Source organism: Macaca thibetana, chromosome 1, assembly GCF_024542745.1.
Source record: "Macaca thibetana thibetana isolate TM-01 chromosome 1, ASM2454274v1, whole genome shotgun sequence".
In the NCBI taxonomy this organism is placed as follows: domain Eukaryota; kingdom Metazoa; phylum Chordata; class Mammalia; order Primates; family Cercopithecidae; genus Macaca; species Macaca thibetana.
Window position 1 is genome coordinate 150,331,775 of NC_065578.1, and position 7,105 is coordinate 150,338,879.

The window sequence follows — 7,105 nt, forward strand, 5'->3', positions numbered from 1 at the left end:
TTTGTTTTGTTTTGTTTTTACAGAGTCTTGCTCAGTCACCCAGGCTCAGGTGCAGTGGCTTGATTTCATCTTACTTCAACCCCACCTCCCGCGTTCAAGTGATTCTCGTGCCTCAGCCTCCTGAGTACCTGGGACTACAGGCACACCCACCATGCCTGGCTACTTTTTGTATTTTTAGTAGAGATGGGTTTCACCATTTGGCCAGGCTGGTCTAGAGCTCTATCTCAAGTGATCCTCCCACCTTAGCCTCCCAAAGTGCTGGGATTACAGGCATGAGCCACCACTGCTGGCCTCAACAAGAGGGCTTTTTATAATGACATGAGTATTACATAAGCAGTGAATTGTGGCTATTGATGAATTGCAAGGCATAACTACCCCTAAGGGTTTAATGGCTCAAGACCATCTCTGGGGTTGAGGTTAAGCAATTCCTGGAAAATTCAAAGTTCTTATTCCCTATCCTGACATTTTAAAATCAAGAAAGAAGCCTCAAAATACATGAAAGATGGGAGTGAAAGAGAGGAAGGTAAGTTTTGATCTTAGGAATGGTGGAATTTTGTGGACTGATTGCCTTCTCTATCAGTCAGAGTTTAGTTTTAAGAAACAGAAACCAACCTTGACTAATTTAAACATACAAATTTATTAAATATATTAGGTAGCTCACATAATCTCCAAGAGGGTCAAAAACCAGGTTTGTAGGTTATAGAGCTAGAAACAGTGCTCCAAATCAGGTCACAGGGCTGGTCCATGAAGACTCACTGCCTTGGGACACTGGATACAGCTACTAGGATCAATGCCACTACTGCCTCTGAAAATGGGTGCAGTTGCTACTTCCCACACCAGCACAAAGTCCCATGCAGTTGGTTTCTTTATATTCCTGGCTTCTGACTCAAAATCTGGGCTGTGTACCTCTGATTGGTGGAACTTAAGTCATGTATTTGCCATAATAGTGAGGAACACTGGGAAAGTAAGTATTTGGCATTTTCAGTTTCTAGGGTGGAAGATGGGTTCTGCCTCATAAAATGAGGGCTTTCTCACTTTATTATATGAAAAGTAGAACCAAAAATATTAAAAAATGTTCATTGTAGTGCATCCCTTGGTTGCCCCCGAGTCAATACGTATCCTTCTTGCCATAAGAATTTAAAATGCTTTCACAAGTTTGATCAGCATCTTCCATAGCCTTCCAGTGTCACATCCTTTAAATTAATTGGAATTTTGCTGCCTGGAGACCTATGCAGGCCATATAACCAATGCCAGATTTCCCTCTCTTCCTTCTTTCCTATTTTCCTTCATTTTCCTAAGGGTCTCTTGATGACAACTACTTCGGGGTATTGATTTTCTCATTAAACAGGGTTCTTGAAAATGCAAGTATCATGACTGGGCGTCATGCCTGTAATTGCAGCACTTTGGGAGGCTGAGGCTGGCACATCACCTGAAGCCATGAGTTCGAGACCAGCCTGACCAACATGGAGAAATCCCGTCTCTACTAAAAACACAACAATTAGCTGGGCGTGGTGGTGTGCACCTGTAATCCCAACTACTCAGGAGGCTGAGGCAGGAGAATTGCTTGAACCCGGGAGGCAGAGGTTGCAGTGAGCCAAGATCGTACCAGTACACTTCAGCTTGGGAGACAGAGAGGGACTTTGTCTCAAGGAAAAAAAAAAAAAAAAAAGCAAGCATCAGAAACCAAATTTGGCTAATTTTTTTTTTTTACAGAATCTTGCTCTGTCACCCAGGCTGGAGTGCAGTGGCACAATCATGGCTCACTATAGACTTGACCTTCTGGGCCCAAGCGATCCTTCTACCTTAGCCTCCCAAGTAGCTGGGACCACAGGCATGCACCACCATGCCTGGCAAGTTTTTAAATGTTTTGTAGAGACAGAGTCTCCTTGTGTTGCTCAGGCTGGTCTTGAACTCCTAGGTTCAAGTGATCCCCCTGCCGTGCCCTCCCAAAGTGCTGGGATTATAGGTGCAAGCCACTGTTCCCAGCCAAATTTGGCTAATTTAAGCAGAAAAGGAATTTACTGAAGGATATTGAATAGTTCATAAAATCTCTAGGAGGGATGACAAAACAAACTCATGCCAGTAAACAAAAACCATAGAGACTCCACTGCCACAGACACTGGGCATAGACTGTGTGGCTAACACTGCCAACTTCTGCAAACTAGGCTCAGAATATTGCCATTAAAATCCCTGCCACACTGCCCACGCTTGTGAGCATGGAGTATGCTCAGTCCTGGCTTTTAAAAATCAGTGTCCTGTTTGCAAGAGAGGCTGGAAAGTGATTGCTTGGCGGTTTTAACTTCTATAGTGGGAAGCAGGTTCTGCTTAATAAGGTGAGGCATTCCCCACACAAAGGGAACTCATATATGGGGTGACCAAAAACAAAACAAAACAAAAACAACAAACCTGTCTAATGTCCATCCATGTGAACTGCAAGATCCCTTCTCCATCCCTTATACTTCCCTCATTTATTGCCTATACACTCAGAAGCCAGCCCCCCAATTCAGAGTTCCTGATTTGCAATATTCTAAGGATGGCCTGTGAAGGATGTCACTTAAGCTCATGTAGATAGCAGACTGGGAGGCATTGTGATACTCAGAAAACAGTGCTGGGATGGAAGTCAGGGTATTATAGTTCTAAATGTACAACACATTAGCTGGAAGAATTTATACAATTTAAATTACTTGGGCCTCAGAAGTAATCCACAGAAAAGTCTTGTGCACGAATTAGGCTCTTAGCACTTTCTGTTCTTACATGCTATGCATGGTTCTCAACATGTACAACTTTTTTTTGAGACTGAATCTCGTCTTATGTCTTATTGCCCAGGCTGGAGTGCAGTGGCACAATCTTGGCTCACTGCAACCTCTACCTCCTGGGTTCAAGTGATTCTCCTGCTTCAGCCTCTTGAGTAGCTGGGACCACAGGTGCATGCCACCACGACCAGCTAATTTTTGTGTTTTTAGTAGAGGCAGGGTTTCGCCATGTTGGCCAGGCTGGTTTTGAACTCCTGATCTCGAGATCCGCCCGCCTCAGCTTCCCAAAGTGCTAGGATTACAGGCATGAGCCACTGTACCCAGCCTCAATATGTATAACTTAAACTACTGAACTGAGAAATGAGAAGTTATTTGTACCATTTTTAATACCTAAGGCATAAATACTACAGATTTTCATGAATTACAGGAATGCTCACCAAATAAGTCATCTTTTTTGGAGATATGTGTGTTTCAGAATTAGCCAAAGAGGAAGGGTTTCAGGAGGTCTTATTAGGGTATGTTTGCTTGGAGTCCTATGTTTAAACTTGTAGCACTGGTAATCCTTGAATTATCTCATCTCTTTCCATTTTATCTTTTTGACTGACTCTGTAATTATCAGTACTGACTTTGTTATAATTTATAAAGGACAGTGAGATTTGCCTATGCTTGAAAAGCTAAGCTCTAACAAGCATAGAACAGTCTCTGGAAACCCGTTCCAAGTTACTCCGATCCTATAAATGAAATGAAAATTCACATATGCTGCTTTGAAGTATTCTGTCAAAAGCACAAAAGGGCAAGAAAGGGCAAAGGCAAGAAATTAAACTCTAAAGTATGAGTGTCGCTTGACCATGCGAAAACAGGATTTCTCTTTATGTTTAGTTTAGAAGGCAGGCTTGGAGAGGGGAAGGAAATGTACAATAGCAAAGTACGGAAGGGATTATGAAGGAGAATAGTGAACCAGAGGTAAAGAGCAAGCAGCAAAGTGATTAAATGAACTCTTAGTTGCACAATAATGAAAGAAAAGAGCTGATAACACTTCTTTAAAGAAGAATACAATTTCATCTGATTCTTACTCAAATAAAGACAGGAGCTAGAATAAGAGGGCAACCCATCTTTCTGGGACCCCTCTCTGATCCAGAGGGCTTTCTTCCTTTCGCTTATTAAACTTCTGCTCTAACCTAAAAAAAAAAAAAAAAAAAAAGAAAAAAAGAAAAAAGAGCTAGAATAAGAACCATTTTCTTTAGTAAGGAAGGTCACCATATGCTGGGGTGTGTGGGAAGGGAGGCAGCAGATCCCTTTTTGCCTTTCAGTTGAGGAGAGAGGATGTTCCTATAGAATGCAGAAAGACTTGTTCCAGGCCAAAAGAGTTTATTCCTATTTTTCAGAATGGTTCAACATTAGGAAATCTCTGGATGGTATTTAGTAGATTTACAAGTTAAAGGAGAAAAATATGTTTCTCAAAAAACTGTGGAAAGGAGGCCAGGCGTGGTGGCTCACGCCTGTAATCCTAGCACTTTGGGAGGCTGAGGCAGGCGGATCATCTGAGATCAAGAGTTCGAGACCAGCTTGGTCAACATGGTGAAACCCTGTCTATAAAAATATGAAAAATTAGCCAGGTGTGGTGGTGGGTGCCTGTAATCCCAGCTACTCAGGAGGCTGCGGCAGGAGAATCACTTGAACCCAGGAGGTGGAGGTTGCAGTGAGCCGAGATCACGCCATTGCACTCCAGCCTGGGTGACAGAGTGGGACTCTGTCTCAAAAAAAAAAAAAAAAAATTGTGGAAAGGTATATAATATCCAATATCCATTCCAAAGAGCAGATTGAAAGATAAAATATTTTTCTCAATTGTAGTCAGTTTAAGACTTACTGCTTCCCTTCACTTATTTAAAAATATTTGAGCCACCATTGGCTCATGCCTGTAATCCCAGCACTTTGGGAGGCCGAGGAGGGCGGATCACAAGGTCAAGAGTTCGAGACCAGCCTGAACAACATGGTGAAACTCTGTCTCTACTAAACATACAAAAAAATTAGCTGGTTGTGGTGGCGGGTGTCTGTAATCCCAGCTACTTGGGAGGCTGAGGCAGGATAATCGCTTGAACTCGGGAAGCAGAGGTTGCAGTGAGCCGAGATTGCGCCTTTGCACTCCAGCCTAGGTGACACAGCCAGACTCTGTCTCAAAAAAATAAAATAAAAAATAAAAAAATTGAGAGCATATCATATTGCAGGCCTTGTTTCAGACTATATAGAAGATGCAAAAACAAACCAAAATTGGTTTGTTCTCAAAAGGCTTGCAATTTCTAAAGTTGGAAAACGCATACACAAGGTAGCTATAGTCAAAAGCATTATGTGATAAGTGTCAACGAATTGGTTTATAGTACTTTGTTGTACATTACTACAGTGTTGCTGGAAAAGAGACTCCAAGGGCCAGTCCTTGGGTCTAGCACAGGAAATAATTGGAGGGGAGTCACAGAGCACAGTGAAGGAAGCAAGTTTATTGGAACTACTCTGTTAGAGAGTAGCGAGTCCAGCTGAGCGCGGTGGCTCACGCCTGTAATCCCAGCACTTTGGGAGGCTGAGGCGGGCGGATCATGAGGTCAGGAGTTTGAAACCAGCCTGACCAACATGGTGAAACCCTGTCTCTACTAAAAATACAAAAATTAGCCAGGTGTGGTGGCGCACACCTGTAATCCCAGCTACTCAGTAGGCTGAGGCAGGAGAATCGCTTGAACCCAGAAGGCGGAGGTTGCGGTAAGCTGAGATTGTGCCACTGTGTTCTAGCTTGGGCGACAGAGCAAGACTCCATCTCAAAAAAAGAGAGAGTAGCCAGTCCTCAGAAAGCAGGAGGAACACACTGTCCTTGGGTAGTGTCTCTACTTAGAAGAAACTATAAGGAGCTATGATTAAACTTGGAATGTGCGGATATGCTCATTAAAGGTCAAGGCTATTGGTACTATAATAAACATTAATCCTTCAAACTAAGCCTACTCATTAATGTTATCTTTGAGTGAAGTGGGCTGCACTCAGGATATCTGGACATTCTGCAGGCTTGGTGGGAGATGTCCTGCATGACCGTAATTTTTTTTTTTGAGAGAGTCTCACTGTTGCTCAGGCTGGAATGCAGTGGCGCCATCTTGGCTCACTGCAACTGCCACCTCCCAGGTTCAAGCAATTCTCATGCCTCAGCCTCCTGAGTAGCTGGGACTACAGGCATGTACCACCACACCCAGATTTTTAAAATATTAATATTTTAGTAGAGATGGGGTTTTGCCACGTGGACCAGGCTCCTGGCCTCAAGCGACCCACCTGCCTCGGCCTCGCAAAGGGTTAGGATTACATGTGCGAATAGTTTGGAATTATAATACTTATGGCTATTTTCAGACCATAAGTATTAATATAACCGCCTTGTGAGGGCCTAGCTACTCACTTTAAGACGGGGTCATTCTAGTAATTTTTTTTTTTTTTTTTTGGCGGGGGCGGGGGGGAGACAGAGTCTTGCTCTGTCACCCAGGCTGCAGTGCAGTGGTGTGATCTCGGCTCACTGCAACTTCAGCCTCTTGGGTTCAAGTGATTCTCATGTCCCAGCCTCCTGAGCAGCTAGGATCACAGGTGTGTTCCACCATGCCTGGCTGATTTTTTTTTTTTTTTTTTTGTATTTTAGTAGAGATGTGGTTTTGCCATGTTGGCCAGGCTGGTCTTGAACTCCTGACCTCAAGTAATCCGCCCAACTCAGCCTCCAAAGTGCAGGGATTACAGGCGTGAGCCATTGTGCCCGGCCTCTAGTCATGTTTTATTAAACCAGAGGCCTGGTAAGCAGAAGTTCCTCTAACAATAGCACTTCTAACATTGCTTTGAAATTACTTGTCCAGTTGGTTATCTCCTTGATTAAATTGTGAACTGAGAGCAAAGACCATATCTTATTCCTCCTTGTAACCTAGGGACCTAGACTAGTGGGCAACCTATAGGAGGGGCTTAATAATTGAAACAAACAAATGGATGAATAAATGAAGAAAATGGCTAAACAATTTAGAGGGCAAAGATCATGTCTGGCTGCGGTGATGAGGCGAGATGAAGTAATTTAACTTGAACCTTAAAGGATTTAATGGTAAGAGTCTGACAAAGGGTATGTGTACAGGAGGTAGGAAACAGGAAAAAGAAATAAGAGTTGGAAGAGAGCTTAAAAGTCTGGTTTTAATATAATCTCCTGTTAAATGTAGGAATTTCATTTATAATCGTGCTGATGAGTCATGAAATACCTCATAAAATACCCTATTCTGTTTCTTAGTCTGGTTTGGACAATCTGCCCTAGTTTTGATTCTTCGATAAATGAATTCATTTCAAAATATTTATTGAAG